The sequence below is a fragment of the Limulus polyphemus genome, unplaced genomic scaffold, assembly GCF_000517525.1.
Source record: "Limulus polyphemus unplaced genomic scaffold, Limulus_polyphemus-2.1.2 Scaffold706, whole genome shotgun sequence".
In the NCBI taxonomy this organism is placed as follows: Eukaryota; Metazoa; Arthropoda; class Merostomata; order Xiphosura; family Limulidae; genus Limulus; species Limulus polyphemus.
This window is the reverse complement of record NW_013666316.1, coordinates 391,851-409,472: the sequence shown is the minus strand read 5'-3', so window position 1 is coordinate 409,472 and position 17,622 is coordinate 391,851. Positions and strand designations below refer to the sequence as shown.

At 34.4% G+C, this 17,622-nt stretch overlaps 1 long non-coding RNA gene across 1 annotated transcript; it reads right to left on the bottom strand.

The window, feature by feature from the left end:
- Nucleotides 1–5,012: 5,012 nt before the first annotated feature.
- On the bottom strand, nt 5,013–17,452 carry LOC111085906. The gene is made up of 2 exons (XR_002610680.1): nt 17,380–17,452; nt 5,013–6,179 (listed from the first exon to the last, which is right to left on the bottom strand). It is a non-coding gene; the product is annotated as an uncharacterized LOC111085906 (long non-coding RNA).
- Nucleotides 17,453–17,622: the final 170 nt, after the last annotated feature.

Below are 17,622 nucleotides of genomic sequence, written 5' to 3'. Positions count from 1 at the left end.
AGAAATTCAAATAATTTAACGGTAGCAAGGAACAAAACGTCAGAAAATCTTTGGTCACGGAAGGAAACATGTCAGTCTTTTTCTTTTTTAATGTATATCTTTATCATCACCAAAAACATACAAATAAGAAGTTCATATTGTATAAGTTTCAAGTTTATAAAAACTGATTTTAGAGTCATGATGGATTTCTACCATAACAAGCACGGAAACAGAGAAAATTATTCTCCTAATGCCTTAATTTTGTCACTTTTAAAGGAAAATACATTCTAAAATGTATAAAATCAAATCTATAAATCCATAATACACGTATTTTAGTTTTACTTATTTGTTAGGTTGTACATGTTTTTCCTGTTCAGATTGTGTTTATGGTTGTTCGGACTAATGGACCTTAACCGATAAACCTCCGGACAACAGGAGGGTCCCCATCCAGACAATATATGTATATTTTTCATTTAAACCTACGTTTCAACAATACAAAAGAGTAGCTAAGAAACTACATAACATGCGTAGTTTTAAGGGCGTAGATTATGGAGTACAAACATTACTTCAATTCAAAAGATACAATATTAAATTGTGAAAAACAAACAAAAACTTTGTGTAAAGATTTGTAATGATAAAAAATACCCTGAATAAAACTGCTGAAATTATTAGATTAAATTATAAATACGGTGATATTAAAGTTTTACTTCGACTGTACTTTAAAAGAAAGGTAATATAGTGATTTAGTTTTCATATATATTTCGAAAGTTTATTGAATTTTATCTTGAGACAAGTATCAGCTTGGACTCGTCAGTAGGAATGAATTATTAATACTTTATGTTTAGTTTCAATTTTAATACGAATTATTTATTAAACTTAAAGTGGAATATATATTCTTATAGAAATATTGTGTTCCTTTAAAAAGCTTGAGTACAGGGTGAAATAGGAATTACCAGTCAATAATAGATGAACATTATACGACTGTAACATGTAGAATACTCAATGCTTTGTTCACTAGACAATCGGTGTCTTTAGGGAGCCAACCCCTATATTACGTATGAAGTGAAGGAGTAAAAACAAAATATATACACATAAAATTAAGTTTTATTACACACATTCATAGAATACACTAACTTTCTGTCAGAGGCAAAACACCACAAAAGTTAACATTTTTCTTGCACTGAAAATATACCTCCCATCAAACAAAGCTATCTCGATCCTTGTCTGCCCTCTATGCATTGCTAAAAATATTTTCGCAATCAGCACATCAGTCTTTATACCCATCGGTTTCGCGTCATTTCTGAACATGTTCTCACACAAAGCTATCCCGATCCTTGTTTGCCCTTTAAGGATGCTAAAAATATTTTTGCAAACATCACACCAGTCTTTATATCCCATCAGTTTCGCGTCATTTCTGAACATGTACATATCATGTGACTACTTTCCACCAATAGCATTGTGCTATCGATATTAGCACAGCTAACTCCCTCTGCTATTCCCACTCAATCCTCACTTTCGAGAAGTGGCAAGTACCAAAATAAAAATACCGGCAGTGGGGAGGCAGGGTGGAAAGTGTGTGAGATGAGGAAATACACTTTCAGTCTAAGAAAAATGTTAACTTCCGATACGGTCTTATCTCTTTCACACAAAGCTAGAATCCCATATTGCAAAAGTGGAGGGACCAGTGTAGGCACACAAAAGTGAAACCAATCGGAAAGCATCTGGCCAGAACAAACAAATGTGTCCAGTAATAAAAACGGACCACACTTTTGAGGCACCGCACTACTTCTGGAACATATATGCTCTTCACCCAGGAAGTAGGAAATGAATCCAAAATTGGTGGAAAAGGAAGTTACTTGTCCAAATGGAATGTGGTTTGATAGCTGCAGCCTATAGTAACATAAGTGAAGTCAGTTATGTACATTCTTAACCTCAACCAGACAGACGAGGTTCCATAACTCATCCTCGGCATTAGGAGGTTGAGGATGAAAAAAAAATTTTAATAACAGCATTGTGGCTAGGGCATGTGAACCATGTTATATACACCCAAAAACTCCAACCATAAGTAAACAAAGTGTCCTATGTCAAGCAACAAGAATTATGAAGAAGAAGTGAGCTTTTGGTCATAACCAGGCAAACTCCCAAAACAACTAGTAAGAGCAAGAAGTACAACAAACTGAACCTGGAATTATGGGGTCATGGCATTGCCTCAACACAACCGCAAGCACAGGATAAAGCTGTAACCCATGTTATGGTCAAAATCATAACTCACTCAACCGTAAATGCAGGGCAGTGACATCTTGTATCCAGGAGGACATGGAACAATCCCCTAATTGTACAAACAGAGTGCAGACATTCAGTTGCCAGTACTATTAGGCAGATGAAGTCTCCAAAAATCAACTACAAAAGCAGGGAAAGAACCTTCTGCAACCAGAATTAAAGAGAAGAGAGGCATCTACTGCACTCCACCATAGGAAGAAGGTGTTGTCATCCTGAACCCAGCATTATGAGGAAGATCCTGCATAGGCTAGACCTGCTCCAACTGATTAATTTATTACTCTGTCTATTACTCTCCACCTGAGAAAAAACATCCAGGGTAAATGAGATAGATAATCATGAGTATGCATTGTAAAATTAATTTCTAAACTCACTCAGGAGGAAACCTCCATGGTCTACCACCCTAGTAACTAATTAGGACTCCCGTGCTACACAAGAAAATAAAGTGGAGGAAATGTGGTGGGGAGTCTGGAGAAATGCCACACTGAAGACAGTACAATGGGTTTCCACAATTCTCTATTTTGAACAGCAGACCTACCACAAGTTATTCAATCAAATGGTCCTTCTGCATTACTCATGAATGTTGAATTCCTGTCAGTTGCATGTATTCAGGTTTGAATAAAAGCATTTAAGTTGAATAGCGATATACAGTCTTATAGTGACTAATAACCATAAGCTTGTAAGATTGACTTAGTACTTACTGGATACTTATGCAGGGATTTTTGGATGATTTTGTGTATTCATCCCTACCTTGTTTCTGTACTTTTTGGCACTGCCATCCCTACATCATACTTAATTCTTTGCAAAATTATTTTTATTACTTGTGGAACTAAAATCACTATAGACCCATTATCATTGGTTAGGGGGTAGTTATGTAAAACTAGATACTATCTAATTCTGTAAAGGATACATTGACCAATATCGTTAAGTATGTTCAGTTTTTAGTAAAAGTATTTTAGACATTAAATATGAAGCTGTCAACAATTATTTCACAGCTTAATTACAAAACAGTAAAATAATAAATAAAAACTCAAATGTCCTTACATCAGATACAAACAACAAACACCAGTGTTAATTATGAAGTGAATTATACTATAGATCTCTCAAGACTACTACAGGTAACAGTAGTTCAGCTGTTAGCCTGCTAAACATCAAGCCGTGAGGTATTTTACATGCAGTTGAATTAAATGCTATATTTATAATTCACGTTTAACTTTCCTTGTTAGAAGCACCAGTAAACTTACCTAAGAACATGAATTGGCATAATATTAGGTATAAGAACATATTGCTGATACAAGGTTATAACAAAAATGTGTTAAAAAGAAGTAAAGAAAAAACTTTTCAAAAAAAGTAAATAAATGTAGGGTAGCTAATATCAATCCTCCAAAAAGAATGCAAACAAGTTAGTAGGATGGCATTTGCATCATCCCTACATAACAGCATAGGCACATAGTGTAGTAGAATCTGAACAGACAAAAATACGAGAAACTCAATTGTGATTGAATAGTTACATGTATTACTATATGTTACTTCTTGCCTGTGCATGTAGGGATGATGCAAATGCCATCCTCACTATCTTGTTTGCATTGTTCTTTAAGGATTGATAATAGCCATCCATCCATTTACTTCCTTTTTTTGAAAAGTTTTTTCTTTACTTGTCTGCTTTGTTTTTTAATGCAGTGTTTCAGTAGACATAGAAAGGTTGTATTTATAACCAAGATCTAAATACATTGAGGTTCCAACTGGAATATTTACTGTTTATCTACTACTGGCTGGTAATTCCTGTTTCACCCTGTACTTAAGCTTTTTAAAGGAACACCAAATTTTTTTAAAAAGTAACTTCAAGGAGTAATGATAATATAATTTACACTAGAATTATGATTTTTTTTAAATTACTACTAGTTATTAATAATACTTATTAAAGCAGACACTCTGTTTGAAACTATGTCACCTCAATGAAATTGGCTGACACTATTGTTTTGGTTTTTGAGTCATCATGTGATAACAAAGATGCAGAAGAAAAAAGAATAAGAAATTCAAACTTTTTTGCTATGATATTTATAGACATTCCTAAAACTTGTGACATAGATATTATTATAAAAGATAACACTGTATAGTATTGTAAAATTCTGATGATCTATTGAAAAGATATTTAAAATACCATTTTGATGAACAATTGGAGTCATCCCCACATAAGCAGTGCAACCACCTGCCTAATATCTTGACGAGTACATTGGAATGGGTAGCAACTGCCTGTTGTATAACAAAACACAAATGTTGCAGATGACTTTTAAAAGTTCTCCATCTTCAGGACATGGGACTATTCTTTATACAGCATTGATATGTAATTTTGTAAACATATATATGCTTGTACATAGTGGAAGTTCTATAACACAAAAATATAAAACATTATGCTTCACTAAATCGGGAAGAAAGTGAATAGATATCTTTAGGTTAAATAGTGTTCTTGCTACATATACATTTCACAGATGTGATACTTTATTGTTAACAAAGGTGTTTCATAATTTGTACCATATCATTTTGAAGGTCGAGCACTAAATGTCTACTTCTTTATTAACTCCACTTAAAACCACCAGAATAACACATTCACTTTCTGTGCAGTTCATGAATTATTAGGGACCATGTAACCAACAAAGTCATGAACACATTAATAATACTATATAGACAAACAGTTTAAAAAAAAAGTGTTTAAAAAGACAATTGGGTCTACACGTAGACCATTAAAAACTTGTATCTTAGTGGCCATTTTTTTATTCAATAAATGATACAAATTTATGAGTTTTCAAGAGTCATGCCTTCAAAGCTGTTGGGAACTTGGAGTGTATACATAAAAATTAAATACACTTCAAAGAACATTGTGATTTTATAGAAAATATCCAACAAAGTAACAAGTTATGTATTTTATTTATTAAATTTCTGTTCCATTAATATTATAAGTGTCTGTCACTTTTCATTATATATTGTAAACACTGAACAAAGCATGAATTGCAATGAGAACAAAAATATAAACAAGTATTATGCTTTAATACTTACAATAAAGGCATATTTTTTTTTTTTTACATTATGTATGCAATCGCAGTCACCTTTCATTAAAACCAGCTCAAATGTACTTTCTTTATATACATAAATATAGAATAACAGAGTCCTATTCTAACACCCAACAAATTCAACTAACAGCATAGGTCCTTTAAAGTAACAACCGTTTCACAATTTGTCTATCTAAGCCAATGGAAGGTATGGATATGAGTTGACCCTTAAAAAACTAAATGACAGCACTGAGCTTATTTCAAAAATAGGAAGATTTTTTCACATAATCTCAACTCTGTTTTTCTATTTCTGTGATGGTTATTAATCTCTTCAGGTACTCAGTATAAAGAAAATATGAAGTTCTTTAAAAGAATTATGTTTATAATAAAACTTTGTTGCTTTTAATGAGTTTCTTGGTACTAACTTTGGCATAGTTAAAAAGTATGCCACCTATTATTAATTTCTAGCAAATGAGATATGAAAAACCATCAGTAGGTTGTCAGTCTTCCAATACCATATGTTCTATCACAACGTGGAACATAACATGTCACACTTCTGTTTTTGCAAGCTGCTACTTTATTTGGTCCAGTGCTAATTCCTGCAGAATTGCAGGTCACAATGAATGAGTTTTTAGGAAACACCATTGAATTTTTAAAAGTAGATGTCTTTAAAAAATAGACTTAGATTTTGTCACCTAAATCCTACCACTACTGAGTTGGCCTTGTTGGAGGATCTTTCAACATGGTGGATGACAATTTCTTCAGTGGCTGAGGCTGCCACAGCTACCATTTCTTCCATATCATGTCCAACTTAAACATTCCAGTAAAGAAGAATGCAAGTTCACACTCTTGACAGTTGGTTTTGTGGGCATAGATCTGAAAAACAACAACATATTTTAACCATTTTCATGCAAACATGTTCCCATTAGCTCAGAATATGCACTTTACACATGTTCTTCACAGTTCTCCTACTTTACACTGTAACATGTGTTTGATCACCTTCAATGCTCTATTTTCATAGCTATAGTTTAAAAGGTAACAAGAGTGTCTACAGCCAGTCCCTCACCTCAGGATCTTAAAAACCAAATCCCTGTGTCTTGTCCAATTGAAAAGTAAAAATCTATCTGCACTTATTTCCAAAAGCAACATGTAAGTAAAAATAATCACTGACTTTATAATGTACCAAATAATGCCAGTTATTGTTAATGGGTATGACATAGACTTGATATGTTTGACACTAGGTTAGATTGAATAAATGCATCTGCAATCTACCAAGTTTTTCAACATTTTGACCTATAATGTATTACTACTACTGTATTACAATTGCTCTTAATTTATGGTGAAATGAAAATGGATGCCTTGTCCTAATTGGATGCAATGTTTTTTTTACAAACTAAGGAATGTTGGATATAGCCAGTCTAGAAGAGGATCTTAAAAAATAAATAGTTCAAAGACTCCAGTAAAAGTGACAGTCCATGATAGTATAAAATAAGTATATACACACAAACACTGTTTGTGTGCAGTGTTTTAATAAAGACTTTTTGTATAGTTTCATTATACCATTTAACATCATGACTCAGCCATTCATAGCTTCATTATCATTTAGTAATTCATATCTTGGCTGAGTTTCCAGTTATTAAGTGAATTTATCCAAATTGCAGGAAGGTTAACTCAGATTCCCATCAACCTAAGTTTGTGCTCAAAGAAAGAAATAAACAATGTATGAACAGACTATTTGAGAACATAAAGTATTCTTACTTTCTGTTAAGAAGCAAAGAACCACAGGATAATATAGACCTACCATACTTTTAAGGTATACTCTTTGCCCTGTAGTATTGTCACCAAAACACAAAAAGCAACAACTTGGTGTAGTGTGGCTAGGGCACAACAGAGCGTAAATAGGAGTTCAACCTCAACAAAAACCTGGCATCATCTGGAATTGTATATCAGGTCCATGGTAGGAAGAGAATCCTCCACCTTTCACCTGAAAAATGGGTACTGGCAGGGAAGAGGAGTTCCTGTACCAAGAACCCATCTCCGCATGCGCACACCTCCAACACAACCAACACCAGATCCACTGAGAACAGACATCTGGCAGATGGTATGAAGGAGGAGAACTTAGGTTGGTGTTCATCTCCGGTCCAAAACCCGATGGTATTGGGAATTTAGGTATCCAGTCTGTAGTAGGAGGAGAGTACCCAGCCTTACACAAGTGGGAAGACATGTCTCATCCAGTAACAACCAACACCAGATCCACCAGGATCAGACACTCAGCGGATGGTAGAAAGAGAGATCACGATTTTGGGATGGCATCTCCAGTCCAAAACCAGGGAATTTATCATCCAGTCCACAGTAGGAGGAGGGTACCAGCCAAACATACGTGAGTACTTATGTGGCTGGACAATCTCCAACCAACACCTGATCCCCAGGAACCTACATCCAGAGGATGGTTGGAAGGAGGAATATCTCAGCCGGAGGGGCAAACTGCATTTTTTGTTAACTTGTCAGTTAAATATATATACATATATGGCAGAGTGCTACATCCAATACTTGTTGGCATGTGGAATTGTACATCAGGTGCATGGTAGAAAAGACATCACACCATTTACACTAACAGAATGTCACCACCATACTCACAAACTGAGTGGTATTGTGCACACTCAGGAGAACAGGCCTCCATGGTCCACCACCACAGTGGCTAGGAAGTGGTAAGTGGCAAGGACTCCCATACTCCACTAGGAGGAGGAGGGTAATAATGCATTGGAGAGTCCAGAGAAATGCAGCATGGAGACAGTGAATGAGTGATCTAGATACTCTACTTGAAAAGTGATCACGTTGATGGAGTGCTTCATCCAACACCTGGCAGCAACTGGAATTGTATGTCAGGTTCGCAGTAGGATGAGAATCAAACACCACAAATGATCAGAGATGGTCAGCAATCCCTGTCTGCTTTACTTATGTTAGTCCATGAGTGTGCGGTGCAGTATGAACATATTTATGAAGCAAAAGACTGTGAGGTACACTTACGAGCAGTCCAGTGGAATGCTCCATCTCAATGGTGGGCAAAAAATGACCTTGTAATATGTTATTTTGTCTCTTTTTCTACATTATATATTGATGCATAGAGAACATATTGGGTGGAGTCAATTAACCAACACCTGGCAGCATCTGTAATGGTACATTAGGTCTGCAATAGGAAGAGTCTCAACATCACAGTCATCTAGCATATACACAAGTCGTACAGTGTGGATTTAAGACTAAGTATACTTGATTAAGTAACACTCGCCACAGAGTGGGAGCCAAATATGTGATAAAGGTCTCTGCAAAGAAAAGAAAAATGAACGAAGTACTTACCACCACAGATAAACTGTTACACAACTGATGATGTCCCCCAAGGGAAGATGGAAATGTGCAGCCAAGGATATGGTAAGGTGATGGATCTGATGGGAAGAAACTATGAAAAGGCTACAATCATCAGGAGAAAGGGAAGAAAACACCAGGTGAATGAACTAGCAATTTCAACCCAGAAGGGTGATGGCAAAAGGTCACGGGAAAGGTGACGATTTCATGGAAGAAACAAATAGACTCAGGACCCATGGAAGGGAGTAGTACGTGTAATATATCCTTGGAGAGCCCTGACCTGACAAATGAGGTGGTGGGATTGGAACATTTTAGAAAGGCAGGAATGGAACATAAGAAATGGGAGATAAGTACAAAGCATAACATACCTGAATAACAAATCCACCAAAGGGAAAAAAGGTCTGGGCAATTCCCCCAAAATGACACATGACTAAGAGGCATAATCAAGAGTGTCCAAAACTAAAAGATCACTGAAAACCTTGTTAGGACAATCATCAATGTGTTCTGATTGTAGCATGAAAGTGGTCAACTCCGAACAGACCAGAGCCATCATTTCATAGGCTGAGAATCATGGTGTAAATCCTTTAGACATGATCAGGAATTCTGCTGCCGCAGTAAGAGCAGTCATAGTTGTGACCACCCAACACTACAAGTGCATAACTCCTGAAATTGAAAGAGGAGAGAAGATAAAATAAATGTAACTCTCCAAGAAACAGAACGAAAATGTAGAATAAATTAACTGAAGGAGAAATTCACTAAATTTAAAATGCATGGATAGGTTACTTAACCTGCGAGAGAAAAAACAGATCTAATCAGTAGGACTGCCAATCGAGAAGTGATTAACATGTGTATGATTAGAGAAGGCACTAGTTACAATAAGGGTAGTGTCATACTCCTACCTGGGGAGGGTTGCTGTATGATCACTTGCATGTTAGTTTGCAGTTATAAGTGGAAGTAACAAGGCTAGTGGTGAGAAAATATTTGCACAAATAGAGGGCAGTGCAAGTCAAGAAAGCTTCTTGTGAGAGGAGGTAAGATATCATATAGGAATTTTATTTATTATTAATCTATGTAACAAATACTTTCATGCATACAGTTCCTATATATATATATGTCCAACTATAATTTTATTTATTATTAATCTATGTAACAAATACTTTCATGCATACAGTTCCTATATATATATATTTTTTTTTAAATCAAAAGTAACATAATACTTATAGCAAATTTGTTGGGTGTTGAAGATCTTCAAAGCAATTAATGTAAAATTCTGAAGCATAAACAGCAATTATATTAAAATGCAACTGTAGGTTTAACTATTATACCATAACAAAGTGTTTATATAGATTAATAAAGTCACAAAATTATCAATGCACACATACATTTTGTGAAACATTAACCTTTTATTTTCTGTATTAAACAAAATTAACTTCCAAAAAATTTTATTCAACAATAACTTTTACTTCTTCTACTTTTGCCAAATTTAATTAAAAAAAATAAAAACAAATCAATTTTGCTGAACTTCTATGTCTTTCATATTTCTAGTCCAGTGAATATATTTTGTTTATTATTTGTCCTTGATCTCCAAAGAATATTTGGTACATCTGCAATTTACTTAATACCATCTCTTATTATTTCAAATTTTATAATAAAAAATTATCTTTGTTGGTTTTACTTTAATTCCACCTACAACCATAAAATAAGAACCTTATGATTAAATCTGTTTGCTTTATTTTTCAATAACTCTTACCAACTTTATAGACACTCATCAGTATTAAATCAGTGATTTATAAAACTGGGGAGAAATTATAAGGGATGAACATATTTATGAAGCAAAAAATCACTAGAGAACTACTAGCAGTTCTACAGAACACCTCATCTCTATGGTGTGCATAACCCAATCCTGCAACATAATTGTTTAGGCATAGATGACAATAGAATAGAGACACACAACCAACACCTGGCAGCACCTGTTATTGTACATCAGGTCTGCAGTAGGAAGGGATACATGGTCACAGGATGGACAGTGTGGATTTTCAAAAAAAAAAAAAAGTATACCTGGTCAGGCACCACTTGCCACAGAATGGGATCCACAATACACTAACCACAAAGGCCCCTGAAAAAGTAAGAAAAATTGGAAAAATCAATCTTGCACAATTCCAAAATGTAAAAATTTAAATAAAAGAAAAACCATGCCTCTAGTATAAAGGAAAATGTTGACAAATCCACGAGCAAAAGCCAGCACATCTGCACAGTACTATTGCCAATCGAAAATTGATTAACGAATGCAAATGTGAAGAAGGTTTGTTTGTTTGTAATTAAGCACAAAGCTACACAATAGGTTATCTGTGCTCTGCCCACCACGGGTATCAAAACCCGGATTCTAGTGTTCTAAGTCTGCAAACATACCACTGTGCCACTGGGGGCTGTGAAGAAGGTGCTGATTACAATAGCATTTGTGCCATGCTCCTATTGGTGGAGGGCTGCTGCATGATCATTTGCATGTTGTTTTGCAGAAGTGTAAGGTTAGAGGCAAGCAATGAAAGTTTGGCTGATAGAGGGCAGTACCAGTTGAGAAAAGCTATTTTGTGAGAGGAGGCAAGATATCATATCAGAACTCTACATTTTTATGCATGAAAAACACATTTCAAAACTGTGTACTCATTTATTACATACATAAAAATTTACTATGCACTAAAACAATGCCAAAAATAAATTGTACAGAAAAACAGAGCACAAAGCAATGATTATCATTAATAAGTAAGTATCAACACATAAATAAATAAAGAATTGTGTTTCTCATTTTGGGGATATTAAAGGTTGATATTTTTACATCATCACGACCTGGAGCTACATCATTAGATATATTTATGGCTCTGTGTATCTCATCCAAGCTAAAGGTGGCTTCCATATCTGTGTGTAGTTGTAGCTTGAGCTTTTCTTGCATGTCACTTTGGTCACACTGGTTAATGCACATGAGGTATTGTCATTATCATAAATGACTTACATTGTTATACTTTAATTCATGTGCTAACTATATGGTTGTGGAAGTGCTAGAATAAAGTGCTTATTAAATTGTCTTTGCTGCAAATTTAATTTCCATGTTCCATACTTGAAAACTGATCACCTATATAAGGCACATGTTCTTTCTTGAGAAATCTTAGCCTTCTCTATTTGGGCTAGGTCATGCTGTATCTTTATTACTTCAGCTGGAGATTGACTCTATATTTTATCACTATCAGTTTTTCACCAGCATGGGGTGTTCCTTTTGTAGAAGTTGTTACCTTGAGTTTGCTCAATGGTGGATAGTAATAGAACTGCCTTATGACCACTTATATTATTTATTTTATGTATTACCAATAAAAAACTGCTAAACTTGAGTAAACCAAAAAGATTCATTGAGTGCTAAGGTGACAGACTCTTATGTAGACTTTGCTTTTACTAACCCAACCTTGAGTGGCAAAGGGGACATAATATCAGAAGTGATTACCTCATGTGTTAGATATGTGTGGAAATAAATAACATGGCTGTACTATAACTTAATTATTAGAATAAATATCTTTTTAATGGTCAATTATGATATAAATGAATGAATAAATAAATATATGTGTGTGTGTGTGTAACATGTTATACCATCACACACTGAAGTATTTTTAAAAATTTGTGTACACTGTACAAATTTAAACAAACCATGGGGTATTCTGGTATATTCAGGTGGACTGAATATATGTTTGAGCTATCAGATAGATTCAGTAAATAACGGGAGATTCAAGATATCAAGCATAAAGTGTAACTGAAGCTTTTACTTAACCAAGTCAATGTAAAATGTAGTAATAAGACTTGACAAAAGTTATATACAAAATGAACAATCTTTGTTCTACACTAAACATAAAGTGTGTGTGTGCTTGCAGAGCACTTACTTTGGACAATCACTCTCAGCTTTATTTGGTCAAGACCAAGTTTTAGAAGTGACTGACTAGTTCAAGCTTTAGTTGCACTAAATGCCAGGTATATTAGTTTCAAGAAACCTAATATTTACCCAGAGTGACATGCACTACCACATGACTTCACAGTGATTGTACCACTGAGAACTGTCATAATGTTCATAGCAGATGTTTTTGTCATGTCAAACTGCAAGACCACTCCATGCTCTGGGTCAGCATTTCATATGAGGTTAAAGCCAATGAGACTGAACTCCTCAGGGTGTGAAAGTTTAGTCTCTTGAAACAAAGTATTATAAAATTCAGAGAACTTCTTAAGGCAGTACTTGTCTCCTCTTATTCCCATGCCACTGCAGTAACCTATCATAATGTCAGATTAGCAGAGTCTGGTGCACTTTTTACCCATGCATTATTTACTAGCTCAGTGTTTAGGCTTTGGCTCCCCATTCTTCTCCTTCTCTGACAGGTCAGTTGAGATCCACAGCCAAGTGCATGAGCTCTGTTGCTTCCATAGACAATCACCCGAGTGATATTTTTAATGTATCATTTTTTGTAGCAATACTTTAACCACTTGCTGTTCAGAACTCCTGTTCCTAGCGTGTCTGCTCTAACAAGGCAGGCTAGTGATGGTGGAACAGAGTAGCCTATTAGAATGGAACTGCCATTCTTGAAGGGGGAACACATTGGCCAATTGGATATAAAGATAACATCCTACTCTCTATAAACTTTCTTAGTTTGTGACCTTACACAGATTATCCTCTGCTTATAATCAGTAACTAAGCATCTTCATGTTGTTTCCACCTTCTAGTAAAAAGATATGACAAAGCATCCTTTCTGCTTGATGATTTGTCAATTTACCTAGTATATGTAGTACTATCTGGTACAACTTGCTGATCTAAGTTGTGTTAGGAATTGATCCCATATTCCTAAGATTAATATGTCCTAATATTGAACATAAATAGACTACATGTTGTTTATTCTACGACATTATGCCTTGTACTTGTACCAAAACTAAGCTCAAGGTAACTAATGTTAGATATATCACTAATCCAGTGTTAGTAATGTACTTGTGCTAACAGTAACTTTAACTCAAGCCAAACACTAGATTTATAACTAACACTGTACTCATGTTTATAATTGAACACATAGTAACATTGTAAGTAAAAAACAAAACACAAACTAACTCTGTACTCATAAAACCAATGATCAGCTACAATTTGAGCTGCTATGTAAGTGTACTTCAAACATACTACAAATAAACATGTAGAGAAATTCATCAACTCACCTAAAATTAAAAGACAACATTCAGACTGTAAAATGTCTGACTATCTTGTAAAAACAACTGTGTGCTAATCAGAGTTAATTATCATTGTTCTGATATTCTTGAAACCAAGGTTGAAACAATACCATCACTACTGCATAGAAAACTACAGATTTCATTTACTGAAAGATGCTTGATAAGTAAACTTTACATTAAATTCAAGGCAAGAAATCATAGTCCATAAGCCAATTATAACTTTCTGTGCTAGCAAGAAAGACAATGTCAAAAGTATTCTGGTCTGTTCCTGGGATGGAATAATGACTATTCTCCCACAGTAGACAACAATCAAGAGCAGATATTTGATTTCCTTGAAAATTATGGTCTCATATCCCTAACCTTCTCAACCATTCATGAACAACAAAATACATAAATTTTGACAGTTTTGTATCCTTGGCCTTCCAATTTTTTCATATGGAATGATGTAATGGACATGGGCTCTAAATGTTTCAGTAACAGTATTGTTTCACTTAATATGCATGATGACCTTAGATTCCTTATTTTCAAAAGCAGGCAACTAAATCCATCACATCTCCCATTTAATTTTAATATGTGTATTCATTAACTGCCAACATTCCATCTGTGAATCCATCCCGATGCCATCACTGGAATTTGTTTGTCCTCTAACAGTGGTTTGTGGCCAGTAAACAATTTCAAACTTTTGTGCATATAAATTTTGATGAAATTTCTTTATTTGAGATATGATTGATAGTGATTAACAGCCCTCTTTTTCCTTTCAGGTGGTGTTATAGTTCTAGACATAAAAGCTAACAGTTGCACATTCTAGGCCAACAAGGGAAACATTTTTTATTAATATAATATCTCTACATGGACCAAAATGTGTCAAAACCTCCAATGATCTAAGCAATTTCTTATGCTTCATCCAGGTTGCTTCTTGTTCCATTTAGTAGTTGGTAGAAAGGTGCCAAAACCAAGAAAATACTACAAATAAATATTTATAAAAATAATTCATCATTCCCAAGTATACCCACAACTCTTTGATATTGACAAGTTTAGGCAGTTGTTCAATTATTTCAAATTTTTCCTTAATTATTAATTTTATGTCCTTTCTTTATTTTATACCATTGTTCACAAGAGCCACTGAAATTAATTCTTGTAGGTTAGAAATACAATTAAGAAAATTCTTACTCTTACAGAAACCATTCTAGCTAATCAAGTGGTGATCAAAATATTCTTGAGCCCATTGGAGTTAATAGTTTACCATGTGTTGGGAAGTAACTGTAGAAATGTTAGAACTTAATGTCAGAATAACTCCAGCATGATAGCTTCCATACAGAGGTAAATGACCTGTGACCCGAGTATCATTATGAAACTCAAAGGTTGAAAAAGGGTTCAAATAATTTAGAAGAGAACAAGTGATGGAATCACTGCCAGATTTAATGTGTTGTTAAGCAAGATCAGTTCACATTTCTCTACAGATAAAAGGACAATTTATCCATGTTGGACATTCCACAGCAAACTCTTTAAAAGTAAAAGTAGTCAGAGACAGTTCAGACCCCCCTCCCCCCCCCTTAACACACAGTACAATGAGCATAACTGATCCCAGAAAACAATGAAGTACATTTCAAGAAATTGTATCTCTATTCTTCTCTTTATTTCCACATAACGTTTTACTGTTTCCTTCAATTTTGTATTTTTGCATTGGAAAGAAGGGGGATATGAACCTAACCTCATGGATCCGCTACTAATTACTGGTTTCCAGTAAGAACTGCACGCCACTGCTGACAAGGCTTCTCCAATACCAGAGCTCATCAGGTTGGCTGGGAACACAACAGTCTTGGTTGAAACAGTAATATATAAATCATTTACATTATATCAATTATTATGGCATATAATGCCTGAGTCATTAAAATAAAAGATCTGTAGAAAATTATTAAGATTGGTAATTTGTGTGCCATCATAATAAATCAGTAGATCATGTGCCACCAGCATAAGGTGTTATATACTATGATAATTTATATATACTTAGAATGATTAATTTTATCAATTGAAGCAGCCAATTTTCCTCTATATATTATACGAACATGGCAAGATTAACAATTGCTTGCGAGTTATCGGTTTGATTGTGTTTGTGCAACCTGGAAGGGTCAGGTGCTATGAAGACCCCTTCCTCCTGTTTGCAAGTAGTGACTAATCATTTCACCTTTTAAAATAGCTCATTGTTAGTGTTATCAGGTGTCATAGCATGATATTTTGATCAAGCTCAATCTGTATCTAATAATCAGGGTTGGTTTGCTATAAATAACAATTTTTTGTATTTTTGTTTGATTACATGAAACTTAACAACATATTCAATAAAAATACGGATTTCTATCTCAAATTATCTTTGTTTGACAACACATGCCTACCATACCACATTCAAGAATAATATAAAACTTCAGATCTCTGTTTGTGCTAAACATTATGCTTGATGTTATCTGAAAAAATAATTTTGATCTTGTTAACAGTTGGTGTGAATATTCATAATCATGCTTGGATTACCAACCGATAAAAAATGCCAGTACCGCTTGGTAGTTACTGACTAAACACGAGTACCTACTGGCATTTTCCAGCTCAGTGGTGGTAATAAAGACAAGGAAAAAAGCCAATTAGAAAAACAAGACAAAAGAATCACACAAACAGGTAAAAAATATATAAATGTACAAAGCAAACAAATAAGAATGGATAAACAAAACAATAGGGTTAAAAAAGTAAGTGCTGAACAATAATGGGAAGCCACTGATTAGAAAACTGTATTAATAACAGCTTAATTATTACCTCAGTTGATTTCCATAATTGGTTTAGCTGTTATTGATACTGTTTTCCAAAATACTTTTTTTTACCTGTTTGTGTAATTTTTTTTGTCTTTTTTTTACGACTGATCTTATTGCCATTGTCTTTTCTAGTTAAATTCTTTCCAGTTACCCCTACCACTCAGTAATTTTGAGTCCCTTACTACTCAATACTGACAGCAGTAGATAAGAGGTTATCCTCAACTAAACGTCCCAAGTGACTTTTCTGTTTTCATAGATTGTGGAAGAAAACTATGATGCACGAGATAATATAAAATGAGTGAAATTTCTACTTCTTGTCGTGAGGGCGTTACAAAGGATCAAATTTTGTGAAACTAACAGGCAATGTGAGACTATCTCTGTAATAAAGTCTTAATAATTATTACTAGTCAAGTAGGCCTAAATAACAAATTATAGTACTAGTAGTAAGAATAGGCAAACTCGTGAGAGTAGAGGCTAAACCGCATCAACACAAGTAAGCCAGCATTTGGCTAAAGAAAATAAACAGGTTTAGCAAATAATTAAACAATATATAATAAAAACAGCGTGAACATATTGCAACTTTTCGTAACAATACGAAATAAACTAACTAACTAAATAAGAGACAACAAATCTATAACTAGTTTAAGTTCTTTTTGTTTTTGTTTTTTTTCTATTTAACTTACCATTATTTAAAATCGCTTCAGTTCTCGCATATTACGAGAGTCAGTATATATGGCATACAATCCGTGGTGAAGGTGATGTTTACGTGGTTTTATATAGGTTTTACTCAATATCTCGTTTAGCCTATAAAACCAGGGCTGGTGGTAGTAGAAGTAGCACTAGCAGTAATAGGCGAACGGAACTGATTTAAGTTTATTGCTGCTCATTAATATTAGGCCTAATTGTCTGTGTTTTGTGCTTTTGTT